This window comes from Carettochelys insculpta, chromosome 1, assembly GCF_033958435.1.
Source record: "Carettochelys insculpta isolate YL-2023 chromosome 1, ASM3395843v1, whole genome shotgun sequence".
Taxonomy (NCBI): domain Eukaryota; kingdom Metazoa; phylum Chordata; order Testudines; family Carettochelyidae; genus Carettochelys; species Carettochelys insculpta.
The window spans coordinates 351377911-351395898 of NC_134137.1; the positions used below are offsets into that span (position 1 = coordinate 351377911).

The 17988-nt window shown below is 43.3% G+C and overlaps 1 long non-coding RNA gene across 1 annotated transcript in view; it reads right to left on the reverse strand.

The window, feature by feature from the left end:
- Positions 1–3412: 3412 nt before the first annotated feature.
- LOC142024349 (uncharacterized) overlaps positions 3413–17988 on the reverse strand; it is a 77026-nt gene continuing 62450 nt past the window's right edge. Inside the window, exon 3 of the long non-coding RNA XR_012648458.1 lies at positions 3413–4490. This is a non-coding gene — a long non-coding RNA (uncharacterized LOC142024349). The remainder of the gene's footprint in view (positions 4491–17988) is intronic.

The following is a 17988-nucleotide window of genomic DNA, read 5'->3' on the forward strand; positions in this document are numbered from 1 at the left end:
CACTGCCATGTGGTCAGGTGCCTCCAGCCACGCTGTGCAGCTCTCTCCTCACCTTCCAGCCTGGCCCAGCCCACAGCTCCCTCCATACCCTCCAGCCCAGCTAGGCCCACTCCCCACACCTACCCCGGGTCTTGAACCACCCCCCCACCCCCTGGCTCACTGCTCCCCGCACCCTCCCAAGGAAGTTAAGAACTTACTTACTGCTGGTGCAGCCCGCAGGAGCCGCCAGTACCTCCAGCCACCCATGTCAAAGAGGCTCCTGCCTCATGGCGGGGCAGCCACGGCTGAGTGCTGCAAAGTGGCTGTGGCAGCACAGTGGGGTGCCTGCAGCAATGCACTCAGGCACCTCCAGCCATGATCCACAGCTCCGCCCAACACCCTCCCCCCCAGCTCACAGCTCCCCCCACACCGTCTGGCCCAGCCTGGCCCGCTCCCAAGACTCCTCTGGCCACAGCACACCCGGGCCCGGCCCACTTCCAACACCCACCCCCACCCGGTCCCCGAACCTCCCAGCCAGCTGCACCCCTCCCAGGTACTGCTGGTGCAGCCCAGAGGAACGAGCCACCTCCTCCACCAGAGCCTCCACCAGGTCTTAACCCTCCCTACTGCTCACGGTCCTAAACTGCCTCCAGCCTTTAACCCTCACCAACCCGCACCCCACCACCCCAAGGTTCACTTACCTTTCAAAAGCAGTGCCACATGCTGCCACTCCTTTGCCAAGTTAGGAGCACTAGGAACCACTTGGAGACTTTAATGTGTATTTAATGGTAATTTAGTGTCCCTCTTACGAGTTTTCACCTACGAGCAGAAAATTGGCAACCAACTGTGCTGACAGAGCAAGGGATGAGTGTATATAGGCGAAACCAGACAATCACTGTACTTTTGAATGAAGTTGTACATACAAATGATAAAAGACACAAACCTCATGTCATCAGTGGGCAAACACTTTTCACAAAGTGATCGTTCCACATTTGACTTCTCAATCCTCATTCTCAAAGAAATTCTGTACAACACCTTAAAAGACAAATTCGGGAACTAAATTCATACATCTGCTAAACACTAAATATCATAGATTAAACAGGCGCTGGTTTTATGGAACAGTGCAATTTGTAACATACCATAGTACCTCTTAATTGCCCACTTCATTTCAAGTGGTCTTCTAGGGTCTACACAGCAGCCTGATTTCGAAATAAGCTATTCCAGCAGAGCTATTCCCAAATATCTTATTGTGAAATAATACTGCTACACACAAAATGCATTCTGAAATAGCCCTCATCTATTTTGAAACAGAGTATCGATACACAGTGTAACCTATTTCAAAATAGAGCCATTAGGCGCACTATGGCTTATTTCAAAATAGGCTCTATTCTCTGTCTAAACACCCGCAATTTTAAAATCGCTATTCCAAAATAGGTCAAAATAGGTGCTATTCCTCATGGAATGAAGTTTACATATTACAAAATAACACAACCACTTATTTCAAAATAATTTCAAAAGAGCAGCTGCGTTGTATAGATGCTAGCAAAGTTATTCCAAAATAAGGGCTGTTATTTCAAAATAACTTTGCTGTGTAGACATACCCCTAGAGTTGCATGAGCCCTGTATATATGTCCCAACTTGGATTTAGCTTAGACCCTGGTTACCTTTCCAAGACCTGTAAAAGAGCAGTGTGAAACTTGAAAGCTTGTCCCTTCCATCAACTGAATATGGTCTAGGAAAAATATTACTTAACCTAGCTTGCCTTTCTCAGATCTTGCAACCAATATCACTATAACAGAACAAACAAAAAGCTTTTATGAGCTTTCACTCTTTACATGCAATACAAAGGATTAATTTCAGTTTCTTTTTTTTTCCATCTGCTCATTGGTACTAGATGCTCAAATAAATCCTTTTTGTGAACAGATTAAAAATAACATAAAATATTTGCTTACCAGAAAGGATTATTGTAATAGATATTTATCAACCTGTACTTAGATAAGAAAAGTAAAGCTCATCTGCCCTGTGAAGAGACATAAATCCGATTTTTGTATTCCCAGCCAAAACAATTTGTTAGACCGGATTTAAGTTTTTAAATATGTATCATAATATAAGGGATGGGAAGACTTAAAATAACAGTGTAGTTTCAAAGTAAATTGAAAGCAGAGGCTGAAACAGGATTACGATATTTGAACATTCAAAAAAAGGACATCCCTGAGAGGGAGTGCATCTGTATCAGTATCTACCAACTCATATATATGTGTGATAGTACATATACTATATAACATATGAGGTATATGACACATTAATACAATGTGAGTTGGTGGATATTGATACAGATACAGTCCATCTTAGGGATGTCCCCTTTTTTTGAATGTTCAACTATGGTAAACCTAGGCTAAAAATGTGTAAATCAAACACACATGGGAAAGAATGGCAAACTAAAGAAACATAAATCTCCCTTGTATTCCTACCATGTTTTGCATTCTTCTTGGAAAGATGACACTGGGATAAAACCCCCTGCACACAGTTAATGGGCAAGGATGCCTAATACTTTCCATTATATGCTCCTGGTTTTAATATCTCTACTGAAATTTAACTGTTTGGGTTGTGTGGTAGGGTCTACTCACCTCTTTGAAAGTTCCTATTGGCTAGGTCCATCTGCTCCTGCATTCTAGCACTCCTTGCTAACAGTTACCTTTCCCAGGTGGCTTTTCAGTGACTCAGCCCAACCACTAATCACACATAGTCTTTATGTAAATTTTTTTTTGGGAAGAAGGGTGCTTTCAAAATTGGAGATTCCTTTTGAAGGAACCCTGTCTACACAGCAAGTTTGCAATTTGAAAGCAGCGCTTTCGATGCTCCGGGTGACCACCATTATGCAAATGAGTCACTGAATATTCATATCACTGCCTCATTAGCATTTTCAACCTACTTATTTACATACTCCTTCCAAAAGGGAGGGGCATGTGTAGACATAGCCATAGATGAGCACAGTTTGTTGGGGAAGAGTCAACACATTTTCCATAAACCTAAATCATACCTCATTAACCTATTAGAATTCTTTGAGTGGGATCAACACGCATGTGAACAAGGGTGATCCAGTGGATATATGTGGATATACAGGTTGAACCTCTCTAATCCAGCACCCTATGGACCTGATTGTTGCTGAACGAGAGAATTTGCTGGACCATGGGAGGTCAGTATTGGCCAGCAGTATTACCAACATGTCCACTCCTTACTGGGCTCTTAAATGACAGTTAGGGGTAAATTACAGCTAGATAACAGCACAGAACACTAAGAGCAGGGAATGGTGGCTGCAAACAAACTTTATGGAGTACAGGAAATTTGGCCACACCCATGATAAGTGGTCATCCAGCTAACTAAAATCATGCTGGATTATGGATGTTGATGGATGAGAGAGTTCTGGATTAGAGGGGTTCAACCTGTGTTAGATTTTCAGAAAGCTTTTGGCAAGATACTTCGTTAAAGTCTCTTAAGAAAAGTAAGCTATCATGGGATAATAGTGATGGTCCTCTCACAAATCAGTAACTGGTTAAAAGATAGGAAACAAAGGATAGGAATAAATGATCCATGTTCAGAATGGAGAGGGGTACATAGTAGTGTTTCTCAGGGTTTGCATTAGGACCTGTTCTTTTCAACATACTCATACATTATCTGGAAAAAGGGGTGAACAGCAAGATGTCAAAATTTGCAGATGATACAAAAGCACTCCAGATAGTTAAATCCAAAGCAAACCACAAAGAGTCACAAAGAGATTTTACAAAACTAAGTGGCTGAGCAACACAGTAATCCACACTGGAAAACACAGTTCCAAGTATATGTATAAAATCATGAGGTCTAAATTAGCTGTTACCATTCAAGAAAGAGATCTTGGAGACATTAGAGATAGTTCCCTGAAAATATCCATTCAATGTGCAGTGGTAGTAAAAACAAAAGCTAACAGAATGCTGGCAATCATTAAGAAATGTCTATGTAAGACAGAAAGTATTATATTGCCTCTATATAGATGCATGGTGGGCCCATATAGAAGGAATCTTGACAGATCAGGCAGGACCGAGCACCATCTCCACCATCCTTGACAGATGTTTATTTAATAATGTCCTGCGGGAATTTATTCCAATGTTTAATCATCCAGTCAGTTTGGAAGTTTTTTTTCCTAATGTCCAACCTAAACCTTCCTTGCTGCAGGTTAAGTCCATTGCTTTTTTCCCCCATCATTAAAAGTTAAGGAGAATATTTTTTTTCTCCCTCCTCCTTATATCAACTTTTTAGATACTTGGAAGCCATTATCATGTTCCCTCTCAGTCTTTTTTCCAGATTAAACAATCCCAGTTCTTTCAATCTTCCTTCATGGGTCATATTTTCCAGACCATCGTCATTGCAGACCACCAACAAGCATTTTTGTTGTTTTTCTCTGGACCTCCTCCAATTTGTCTTCATTTCTCTTGATATACGGCACCCAGAACTGGACACAATACTCCAGTTGAAACCTAATCAGCATAGAGGAGAGAAGATGAATTAACTCTCATGTCCTGCTTAAAACACTTCTGGTAATACATCCCAGAATGGTGTTTGCTTTTTTTTTCCCCCCAACGGCATCACACTGTTGATTCATATTTAGTTTGTGGTTCATTTATGGTCTATATCCCTTTCCACAGTACTCCTTCCTAGGTAGTCATTTTCCATTGTCCCATTTTGTACGTGTGCAACTGATTGTTCCTCCCTAAATAGAATTCTTTATACTTGTCCTTATTGAATTTCACCCTATTTGCCATCAGACCATTTCTCCAGTTTGTCCAAAAATTTTTGAATTATAATGCTGTCCTCCAAAGTACTTGGGGCATCCCAGCTTGGTGTCAGGCACAAATGTTACAACTGTGCTCTCTATGCCATTATTTAAATCCAGGGTCAGCAACCCCCAGCACACATGCCACTGTTGACATGCAAGCTAATTTTTAATGGCATGCAGCAGGAGCTCTGCCCCATCCCTCCTCCCTGCTAATGTAGCACAGAAGGGGGCTAGAGGGTAGGGCTGGGACCAGAGTCCTCCCTGCAAAGACCCCTGCAGTAGCATGGGGCTGGGGCCAGAGTCCCCCTGGAGTCCTTCCCTCCGTGTCGTGGGGCTGGAACTGCACGGGACTGGAGCAGGAGCCTTACCGTGGTGGCCACCTGCAGCGCAAGCGCCACCATGGGGCTGGGCCCAGAGCCCCGCTGTGGTGCAGGGCTGTGGCCAGCATTAAGTGAATAGTTAATACTATGTCTTTGGAATGAAAATTGATTTTTTGAAGGTAATTCTCTTGTCCATGTAGATAGTTATTTTATAGAGAATGTGTGATAGGTATATGAACATAAGAACAGCCATAGTGGGTCAGACCATAGGCCCATCAAGCCCAGCATCTTGTCTTCCGACAGTGACCAATGCCAGGTGCCCCAGCTGGAATGAACAGAACAGGGAATCATCAAGCGATCACTTCCCTGTTGCCCATTTCCAGCCTCTTGGAAACAGAGGCTAGGGACACCGTCCCTGGCTAATAGCTATTGATTGACCTACGCGCTCTGAATTTATCTAGTTCTTTTTTAAACTTTACTATAGTCTTGGCCTTCACGACACTCTTCGGCAAGGAGTTCCACAGGTTAAGTATGAGTTGTGTGAAAAAATATTTCCTATTGTTTGTTTTAAACCTGCTGCCTATTAATTTCATTTGATGAACCCCCTTGTTCTTGTGTTGTGAGGAGGAGTAAACAACAATTCCTTATCTATTTTCTCCACACCAGTCATGATTTTATATACTTCTATCATATCCCCCTTAATCATCTTTTTTTCCAAACTAAAAAGACCCAGTCTTATTAATCTCTCATCACGGCAGACACTCCATACCCCTAATCATTTTTGTTGCCCTTTTCTGAACCTTTTCCAATATATCTTTTTTGAGATGGGGCAACCACATCTGTACACAGTATTCCAGATGTTGACGTACCATGGATTTATATACAGGTAATAATGACATTTTCTTTCTTATTATCTATTCCTTTCTTGATCATTCCCAACATTTTGTTAGCTTTTTTGACTGCTGCTGCACACTGAGTGGGCATCTTCAGAGAACTATCCACAATGACTCCAAGATCTCTTTCTTGAGTGGTAACAGCTAAGTCAGACCCCATCATTTTATATGTATAGTTGGTATTGTATTTTCCAAAGTGCATTACTTTGCATTTATCAACACTGAATTTCATCTGCCATTTTGTTGCCCAATCACCCAATTTATTAAGATCGTTTTGTAGCTCTTCACAGTGTGCTTGGGACTTAACTATTTGGAGTAGTTTTGTGTCATCTGCAAATTTTGCCACCTCACTGTGTATCCCTTTTTCCAGATCATTTATGAATATGTTGAATAGGAATTGATTAATATCTAAATATATGTTCCTAAGAATGTTGAATTCACTGAGGGACTGCTAAGCCTACCTGAAGCATTTAAAAAGTTCATATATGGAAGACAGAACATAAAGGTTCTTCTGAGACCAGTTTGGTCATAGATACGGCATTTCAAGAGTGGTGTTTCTCTTGAGATCTGTATTTTGTGTGTCGGGCTGTGCAGAGTTGAATTTCTTAAAAGGTAAAGTATCAGAGAGGTACCCGAGTTAGTCTGTATCTTCAAAAACGACAAGAAGTCCTGTGGCACCTTACAGAGGCATACAGCAGGAGCTCACCCTGCCCCTTCTCCCAGCTCATGTAGCACAGGAGGAGGCAGGAGGGTAGGGCGGGCCAGAGTTCCCGCTGCAAAGGCCCTCGCGGTAGCATGGGGCTGGGGCCACGCTCCAAAATATGTTAGTCTATAAGGTGCCACAGGACTTCTTGTTTATTTTAAAAGGTGAAGAATATTATTAGACCAATTCCATGTTTCTCCTTTTGCTATGGAGCCTCCCCCCTACCCTGCGCCATAAGAATCATTTAAGAAAAGAATATCAGCTAGTTACAGTGTAACTAAATAAACCTAATAAAAGTGACCAGGCTAGGTTATGAAACAATATTAACCAGTCCATCATCCTGTGTTCTTTAGAAAGTCGTTGTTGATTTAAAAGTGGTTGAGTACCTTACAAGCATTCCTCTAAGCAAAGTAAAAGCCGACCTTCAAATTAAAATCTCAAGAAGTGAAAACCATCTGGTTATTCATTCAACAGGTTAAAAGGTGGACTTAGCTGTCATTTTTGACAATATATTTCGATCAAGCAACATGCTATATGATATTGTTTGATCTAGGGTTGCAAATTAATGTACATAGATCGGATAAATTCAGTTACTGACTGATTAAATCTGTCATATTCTCTGTATCTGACAGATGGTGAATCAATCAAAATTTGTTAAGTATTTTTGGGCAATACTCTGCACTAGGTAATAAGCAAATTGGAGAGTCATTGGATCAAATTAATCCTTGGTATAAATACATTGAAATTAATGGTTTTACATAAGGGACTAACTTGACAGACTCAGAGTTATAAACTCAACACATTAATTAATGAATGCCAGTTGGAAACTTTTATGGAGCACACAGTAGAAGTTTAAACAAATTCCCCAGCATGTATCAACCCAGCAGATTGTGAATGTTAGGAATACAGATTCATTTTTGACCAGTGTATGATTGCTTTTAATATATATTAATCTCACTGGAAGCTTGAGGCTGACAATTAGAAATTTTTCAGATGCACTGGTGTGTGATGAATTTATAACCAGATCCTGTTTTGATAATTTAGATAGGCCACCTTACTAAAATTAGTATGGATTTCGGCTTAAAAGCTGCTGGTGGCTCAAGTCTAGTTTACATCATTAATTCAGTGCAGTAATTGAAAAGAGAAGAAAAACCAATGTATGTAATTCATCTGCTGCCTCCAGACCATGTACAAACAACTCCTCAAGCAAAGATAATTATGTAAACATATTTCATTAGTCTTACAAAAAAAGATAGTTTTGTTGACGTGACCATCCGTCCCATATTTGGCAGGACAGTCCCAAAAAGGCATCCCTACTTATTTTTTAAAAGGGACAAATTGTCCCATATTTGGGCCCTCCCCCACCCCCACAGGCCTTTTCCACCAGCAGCTGCACAGGCGCAGGTGCTGGCCAGAGAGCACTAGGTCACTTCCCCAAGCCTTGGGAATGGAGGGGTAGCGTGGTCAGCTGCCACTTCCCTGCTACTTCTCCAGGGGTCCTGGGGAAGGCTGGTGGCTGCTGTTTCTCTGGGGAGTGCTGGGGACTGCCACTTCCCCAGGCTCCCAGAGAGGGCCGGTAGCTGCCACCTCGTTCCCAGCTTTCTGGCCCCCTCCCCTCCATATCTTCCTGTTACTTCCACCATACGGCAGACTTCCTCCATGCATCAGGCCACTGGGTTGTCTTCAACCCCTCTCTTCTGCACTGCAGACTCACTTGGCACCCAGGTTATCTAGCCATCTCCTCAGCTCTGACCAAATTGCTCTCACAGCTCAGGTAGGCACCCTTACTCATTGTCCTTCAACTTTAGTTCTGATCCTGAGTGGCGTAGGATCTAATCCTCTGAAAGGAGTGATGTTGGGCTTCACTGGGATGGGATGCTGAATGAATAGAAACGGGTAAGCAATACAAGTCCTGCTTGGGGTGCTATGAGAAAAAGATTCTGGTTCTAGAGAAGGTTTAGGGATCACCTGCTCTTTGAGGAAATACTGGCTTCTCTGGCAAATAGTTATTTTCTTTTTGTGAAAGAGCCCACCTCTGATTCAAGTTATGACAAACGGATTTAAATTTGCTAGTTGACCGTGGAGCAGGTCTTTATATTTTGATTAACGATACATTTATCAATGCACTGAACTGCCTTCAGTACATTTTTATTTGAAGAATAAAATAATCCATTGTTAAAATTTTCCAGTCGTGGACAACTTAAGCATGCAGTTTAGAGAGCAAACCTAGTCCAAACATTTTTGGCCACCTGAATCATATTTTTGCTGAACTTATGCACTCATCCAAAAGACCAATCGGTATACAAAATGTATGGGCTGCCACACAGATCAGCTCCTTTCACATAAAAAGGGAATAGGTGGTGTTACCCTACTGAAGCAAATGAAAAGCATTACACTGTTTTTCAAGACCACTGTTTCAGTCCTGAAATAACTCATTTCCTATAGAACACCTCAGGATCCATGCATGTAATATGTGCATCTCAGTCACTGTTTTTTAGGCCACGTCTACATTACCCAGCAGATGGACCCGCTCAGGGTGCATCTTCCGGGGTTCGATTTCATGCACCTGGTGAAGATGTACAAAATCGACCATCAGGGATCAGCAGTCAACTCCTGTTCTCCTCATTATTGTGAGGCATAAGGGAGGTCTATGGAACTTCCTTAGTGAGGACAGCCAAGTAAGTCAATTGAAAATAAGCTGATTCTAGTTAGGTAACTGCTGTAGCTAGAATTGCATATCTGCAATTGACTTGCCTGCCTTTACATAAACTTTAGACTTATGTTCACTCTCAGGGGAGAAAAATGTTCACTTTCAAGGGAGAAAAATCCTTTTTCAACACTAATATCTGCTGCTAAGTAGTGAGTGATATTGCTGGGTTTCCAAATGAAGCTCAGAAAGATAGTGACTGACCTGGGGCAAAAAAAAGAACAAAAGGATCCTTAGTATTCTCAAATATGCGTAAAGCTCCCTGGGGAAAAACGAAAGAACAAATCCTCTTAAGTATGCCCTGGATGTAGCAGAGTGGGGAAACTGCAACTGAGCGCTGTTTTGTGTGGTATGAGGAGTCTCCGCAAGCTACAAAGGAATAACAAAGACCAACTTTTCGCTGCCAATTTTCAGTTACAGAGGTCATTTATTAATCTGATGCAAGAGAAGCTATTTACCAGGCACAAGTGGGGGCATAAATAGGATAGGGTATTTTAATATTAGATATGTAATCATCAAAATCAATTAATACAAAATGTAAAACACCGACAATTTTCTTCAAAGATTTTGAAAATCTTAAATTTCATGTGTGCAGCTGAGAGGTCAGCTCTCTTTCACACAGATGAGAAGCCCACTATCATTTACATTCAGCCCTTACATTACAAATAAATGCTTTTCACACATCTGTCCATGCTGAAAATGTATTATTGGAAAGCAAAACCAAACATATTGTGTACATGCAATGCTGTACTGCTGAATCTGGAGTTTATTTGCAATTTACATTGATTCCAAGGGCTGGTGCTAGGTGAAAAGAAGGTGAGGCTTATTCTACACTAGACCTTACAGTCAACTGCAGATACACAATTGTAGCTACGGCAATTGCAGAGCTAGAATCGACATATCTGCAGTTGGCTGTAAAGTCTGTCCTCACTGAGGAAGGTTGATGGAAGTATTTCTCCAGTCAATTTCCCTTACTCCTTGTGAGAGGAGGCATACAGGGGGTTGACTGGGGACCCCAGAGAGATTGATTTTGTACATCTTTACCAGATGCACAAAATTGACTCTGAAAGATCAACCTTAAACAGATCAATCTCATGGTAAGTGTAGACATAGCCTGAGGGCAGCCAAGGCCCTGAGCCCTGAAGTGTATGTTTTAAGGCCCCTAGCCTCAGCTACCCCAGCAGCGTTACATTGGTAATCAGTGCTATGGAGAGCAAGACTTTTAAGAATCAATGCCCAAGATAGCATGTGTTCATGGAACTTGCAAGGAGCAGTGATAAAATAAGCCACTCTACGTGTGTAAGTTCTTCATGCGGTGGAGTCATTACAATTACTAGCACTGTTGTATGCAAACTAACCATAGAGGAAAGAAGATGACTGACTGAATTACCTCTTTTGTCACAATGACCCTATTTAAAAGTAAGCTGAGGTGCTGAAGTTAGTAGCCTAGTAATCACAGACTAGATACCACCTAATTTCTTCAACTGTAAACTATGACCAAGATTTCAATTAATTTTAACTATATGAAACATTTGAAGAAGCTGCATCATTCTGTTATTAAGTTCATTCAGGACAAAGAAAATAATGATTCATTTGAAAGAGTTGAGTGCAAAAGGGAATTCAGAATGAATTATGGAGTCATAACCACTACCTCCAAAATATTGGCTAAAAGAACAAAGTGGTGCATGCAACAATATGAATATCAGGAACCTTCTCTCTGCCTCCGACCTCTTCTCTTCTATTTCACCAGGTAAATTCATCTCTTGCTACATTATCTCTACTTTAGATTGGGGTGAGGATTTCTCTTTTCCTGCAGAGTGGCACTAATCACACAAAACTATATTTAAAAGAATGTTAAGGTTCTAAAAGTTAAGAACTCAAATATTAGGGAGCGTCAGAATTCAGGGTGTCCATGCAGAACCCCTCTTGCGTTTGCATTACAATACAGCAATGGTTCTTAACCTTTACTGCAGCCTGCACCCCTTTGGTTCTCAAAATATGTTCTCGCACCCTTTAGCAAAAATCAAATATGTTCTCACACCCCCATCAAAAATGGCGAAGGGGGGGGCCTATCCACTTTTTAATGCATATTAAAGTAGTTTTATGTTATTACTCACCACAAATAATAGTACAGTAAGCATACAAAAATATGCAAGTACTACCTAGAGATGCTGCAGAGTTTTGCTGTGGAAGTAAACTGTAAGTGACATGTTAACAATTAGTGGCTAACTGAATTCAAACAAAGCTGCTGCGCTGCCACATCATCTGCGCATGTGTCAACAAATATCCTGCAATTGGGTGGTACACTGTAGTTGTAGCAAGATAATTTCACTACAATTAGCTTAAAAACTTGAAAATAATTTTTTTGTTTGTAAGTTACAGTAATCATTAAAAATGAATAATGTTAATAAGTACATAGGTTTGATGGGGAAAAAAAAGTAGTTGTACTTACGTGCCTGTGCTTAATTACTTTTTTCGGTGATTTACCTTCTAAAAAAATCTGGCATGTCTCGCACCCTCAGAAAGGGCATCATGCACCCCCCCAGGAGTCTATGCACCCCAGGTCTTTAAATACATGATTCCATATTTTTCCCCTCCAGTACCTTTACTTTATTGAAGGCACAGAATGAATGAATGAACGAATGAACGCACAGGCAGCTATTCAATAGTCTGGTTTATCCTAATAGTTCATTGTATGGGCCTTTTTTTACGGCATACTATTCAAACCCTGCTCTGAATACAGAATTATTAATTTCCTCACAAGGTTTTCTGTAGTACTGACTGGTGTTCAGTTGGAGTGTTTTTCAAATATTCATTAATTTTCACAACACTCTCCTGAGGTAAGGGGCTATTACTACCTTCATTCTACAGTTGAGGAATTGAGGTGTTGTAGCCAGACAGCCAGCCCCCTCTCAGACCAGCATTGCTGGGAACACAAGGGAGCCAAAACAACAGGGCACTTAACATAAATTCCAGCACAGCCTTTGAAGCTGTGAGAAGCACAGGTGTGCTGCTAGAATGTGCCTCTGGGAACATATACAACGATTAGGCTCACAGCAGACAGAGAAGCTGTGACAGACATGGCTCTTAGCCCCTACTAAATAACGTGATGCACACACACCCACATCCTAGGTGGGAAAATATTTACCCTAATAAAAGAATGTCCAGTAGTCGAAACTTATTGTTTCTCTCCCTTGCAAGTGTAAACTACTCTTGCGAGAGCTGGCGTCGCCCACACAGACCAGCCCCAATTTGGCATAAGAAAGGAGAAAGAGAATAAAGGAGTACAGAGGTATAAGTATGGGACCTACAGCACCATGATTTTTGAGTGCTTTTCACTATCTATCTGCTGGTCAGATAAGTGACAGCCTCCCAAGGCTTCTGCAGCTAAGAGGGTCCCTGAGCCTTGTCCCTTATTCGTCTTTCCGCGGAATTGAGTGACCGATCCTGGCTTGGCACCGCTGGAATCGAGAGATGCAAGGAGGGTAAGAAGCACCCACACCTGATCTCCTATCTTTAGTGTACACATATTTTGAAATAGAGCTCTATACTTTGTTGTCTTTCTTTGGGATTGTGGCTTCAGCTTTGTAACTTGTTTGTGTGTGTAACATCTATACATTTAAATAAGTAGGCACTAGCAATTTTGTAACCACATGATTAGAATCTAGTTTAATAAATTTTGGTAACCATTTGTGCATAAGCCTGACTTGTTTCTCTGGTTTACTGTAAAGCAGCCAACACAATTAAAGAACCTCAGCCGTTTTGGCTATAAAGCCTGGCCATTAGGTGAGAGTACTAAGAGCCTAGCGTTGAGTTGTGCCACCTCCACGGGGCAAACTCTTGGGGCGCCTGTCAGTCAATCCTGACTGCCCACTGCGAAGGAGCTCTGAGCTCTAGCAGTTAAAGTCACGGGTGTGGAAAGGCTCTTAGTGCTGCCATTGGGGCACCTGTCAGTCAGTGTTGACTGCCCACTGCGAAGGAGCTCTGAGCTCTAGCAGTTAAAGTCACGGATGGTATAAAACGGGCATAGCTGGCACCTCACCAAACATCCTTGGCCGTCGGCTAACAGGTGTAGAGGAAGAAAGAGAGAAACTACCTGAAGCACTGGGCCTGGTATAAGACCTGAGGCCTGAACCAGAGGCTGCGTATTAAAGCAAACATTTATAAGGTTATGAATGTGGCAGAGTTGTTGCTAGTGTATTAGGTATTAAATATTTACATCAATATTCAGTATTTCAAGGCTAGTTCAAGTACCTCCTCTTGTTTCTGATATCTTAAACAAAAAAAAATCCCTCGTTTATTTTCTGTCAAGTCATCTTATTTAATACTAGTTTGGGGTGCAGCAGAATGTGTAACGAAGGGGGCCAACAGATTTGGCAGGCCCTTGAGCAAGATGGGAGGGGGGCCAGCTCCACACTCGCAGAAGGGGCAGGGCCTCCGGCGAAAGGAGCAGAACCAGGGCATCCATCCCTCAGCGCCATCCAGAGAGCACCACATCACAACCATCCCTGCCCCAGCCAGCCCTCAGAGCCACCTGGAACGCTCTGTGTAGCACTCCGGCAGGGATTTAAAGGGCCCGGGACTTCGGCCACCACCGCTCCTGTGGCAGCAGCTGTGACAGCTGGTAACCCCGAGCCTTGGGGCAACTGCCCCTTTTGCCCCTTCCTGCTCCCCATCAGAGGGCCTCTGTGTAGCCAATAGATGTCATGAACCATGTAAGGTGGTATGTAAGTTACCTATTCCAGCTGTGGAGCCTATAAATGTCTAGACACTTTGGCTTAACTCTGTGGGTAGCTCCTGACTGTAAAAATTCTTGCTGCTAACTGCGCCACTCCTTGCTACTAAGCACTCTTTTTAGTACACCTGTAACCTGGTCGCTAATATTGTGCCTGGGGGGGGCAATAAACCTGGCTGAGTGCCTGTGTCACTGAACCATGCCTGTCATCTTTCTTTATGGCTATGTCTACACTACCACCCTCCTTTCGAAAGGGCGGTGCTAATGAGACACACTGGGATACGCTAATGAAATGCTGCTATTAATATGCAGCACCTCATTAGCATAATGGCATCCGCAGCACTTCGAAAGTACCACTTTTGACTGGGCGTGGCTCGTCTACATGGGGTCCTATTTGGTTATAGGAATAAGAGGATTTTGACATCTGCAAGGTCCTTTTGAAAAGGACACTGTGTAGACAAGTCGCACGCGATCAAAAGGGGCACATTCGAAGTGCCACAGCTGCCATTATGCTAATGAGGTTCTGCATATTCATTACAGCGCCTCATTAGCATATCCCGATGTCTCATTAACATCCCTCTTTGGAAAGCGTCAACACAGTTTATAAGTAACAGTGAAGTCTACTGAATAAGAAGGCTGGATTATCTGCTAGTACTAGTGATACTATTGGAACATCAAGAACAGAAGCAGTGGGCAACCTGAACAGCATTACTGAGGCAATGACATTCCAGCCTTCAGCATTTAACAACACTGTGCAGGAGTATCGAGGTCTGCTGGATCAGCAATCAGTTCAGAGCCAGGCCAGCACACACATGCTATGTCTACACTAGCCCCTTCCTTTCGGGCACGGTGATGAGCGAGTTGGGAAGATGCTAATGAGGTGCTTCCATGCATATGCAGTGCCTCATTAGCATAATGGCAGCTGCATGCAATTCGGAAGTGCTGCTTTTGAATTGCAGGCTACCTGTGTAGACGGGGCCTTTCGAAAACTCCCAGACTTCGAAAGCCCCTTCTTCCTAAAACCAAATAGGAAGAAGGGGCTTTCGAAGTCCGGAGGGCCCTTTCGAAAGGCCCCATCTACACAGGCGGCATGTGATTCGAAAGCAGCACTTTCAAGCTGCGCACGGCTGCCATTATGCTAAAGAGGCGCTGCATATACATGGCAGCACCACATTAGCATCTTCCCAACTCGCTCATTACCATTCGGAAGGGGCTAGTGTAGATGTAGCTAAAAAGAACACACGCACAAACAAGCCAACCGACCAGAAGGAAGAGAGACGTTAGAAGTCACCACTGGGAAAAGTTTGGTTTACACGACTTTCCCAGAATCACACAGGACCTTTCCATGGGAAAAGCCAGGATACAATCCACTTCTCCAGAGAAGTATTCAACTGTGGTGACCATGAGGCCATTCTCTCCCTTCCCTCATCCCCCTGCCTTATTCAATATGCAGCTTCCACTCCACCCCACATCCCCCCATTCTGAGCTCCAGGAGGGAAGGCAGCCTGGCTTCCTGCTTCTCATACTTTCCTTACATGGGTATTTCAGGATGGTGATCCTTGCTCACCTCTCACCCCTCTACTTGGAGTTGTGGCTGTAAAGGGCACAGGAACAGGCCCTGCAGCCACTGAGCACCTCCCTGCCCAACTTCCTTCTCATGAACCAAACAACAGTCCCTCTCCCCGTCCATGCTTGGGAATGGCCAAACAGTTTTACTGAAACACACACACAAAAAAACAAAACCTGAGACAAACACCCAACACTGAACTTTTCTCCTGGTTACAAGTAATTGAAAACAGGATCTTACAACAGGAAGTGTCAGGCAACCCTAATAGTAGGCAGCACCACCTAGTAGCAGCTCAGCTGAAACCCTGGTCTGTTTAGAACAGTGTTTGTATTACTTTTTGGCTTAATTACTTACATAGCATGCCACGTGAATTTGTTCATTGCTAGACTCACAGTCATACTCTATATTCTGTGCTAGACTGGATTATTTCATAAGACAATCTACAGGTAGGGCACTACCAAGGGGGCCCACAGGATTGCTGGGCCCCTGGACAAGGTGGGAAAATGTGGCACTGTGCTCCCAGCAGAGGCAGGGACTTGGATGAAAGTGGTGAGGATGGGGCAGCCACCCCTTAGTGCCTCCAGTACCATGCCGTGCTGCATCTTCCCACCAGCCCGCAGAGCCTGCCGCAAGGGAGCTTTAACGGGCCCCCAGGCTCTGGCCACCATCACTGCCAGGAGCTCTGGGCCCTTTTGTAGCAGCAGGTGCAGAGCAGTTGCCCCTTGGCCTCCCACTGTCAGCAGACCCAGCGGTTTCAAATTCACAGTCCATTTTGATCAATTTCACATCCAGAGAGATTTAAAACTGGTCAAAAAGGACACGTGCTGGGGGTGGCAAAACTGATTTAAGGGGGTCATGGGAGCAGCATCCTTACTTCTGTGCAGACTTCAGAGCTAACCATTGAAGTCAGCAGCCAGAAACTTCCTGCAGCTGGGGGAGATTCCCAGAGGTTGAGGTGTGTCTAATCTTCCTTGTGCTGCTGGGAACCTTCAGAGCTGGCATCAGCCAGGGAATTTCCCGCAGCTGGGGAAGGTACACAGAAGTGCGTCTGTCTGACCCCAAGAGTAACCTGGCAGAAGAAAAGAAATTCCTGTCCCTCCACAGCCCATCTGGAGACAGCTGTATAGTAGTTGCTCCCAGTGGGGGTACCCCAGCCCTGGAACCTCTCCCACCCCTTCAATAGCTATATTTTACAGGGGAGGTCTGATTTCACAGGCCATTACATGTTTTTCTATGGTCATTAATTCGGTAGCAACCCCTATCTAGAAGGAATGCTTTCATTCCTACGCTGTAATTTTAAGCATATAGGCAACAACAGTTAGACCAAAAATGACTTCTGTGCAAGAAGTCAAGTTCATTCATTCCTGTTAATTTATTTTAGAAAGTGAAAAATGTTGCTTCCTAAAACTGTGCCTGTGATTGATGACACAGGATGAAACTATTACATAACAGGACAGACTACATCTGTTGTAAGCACCAGCCTTAAGGCAGCAGACTGACACCACAGATTTGTTCTGCAACAAAAAACCACTTATGGGAGTGAGCCCTCCAATGCTTACTCAGGCAGGGATTCCCACTGACTTCACGGGAGCTACTCATACGAGCGAGGGAGTTAAAGGATCAATTTTGTTAGCAATACTTATCCAAAAAGAGAGAAACTGTCAGATTTAAAATAAATTTTTCGTGTTCCAAAAATATCCCAGAAATCCCACTGATAGGCTAAAGACACACCATAAAGCAAATTAAAATATTCTGAGTTAATTCATAGCAGAGACATCCAAAGAAAATAGGAAAATAAGGGACCACTTTCAAACTGGCAGAGAAATTAAAGACGGTATAGCCAGTCAGCACATTGTCCACTTTGTCCAAGCATAGAAGCAGAAGCAGCAGCCACGGACACCCTCTTGGAACCCCTACATGAGCTACTGTGCCTGTGCTGGAGAGAGGGAGAGGTTCCACAGGATATGCACGACGCTAACATTGTAACCTTGTATAAGAACAAAAGGAGACAGAAGTGACTGCAACAATTACTGTGGAATCTCCTTCCTAAGCATCACTGGTAAACTGCTCGCTCGCGTCATCCTCGGCAGACTCCAGAAGATTGCTGAGAGGGTATATCCTGAATCACAGTGCAGATTCCACGCAGAGAGATCTACCATTGACATAGTCTTCTCTCTGAGGCAGCTGCAGGAGAAATGCAGGGAGCAGAGGAAGCCACTCTATATTGCCTTCATCAACCTGACCAAGGCCTTCAACTTGGTCAGCAGGGATGGA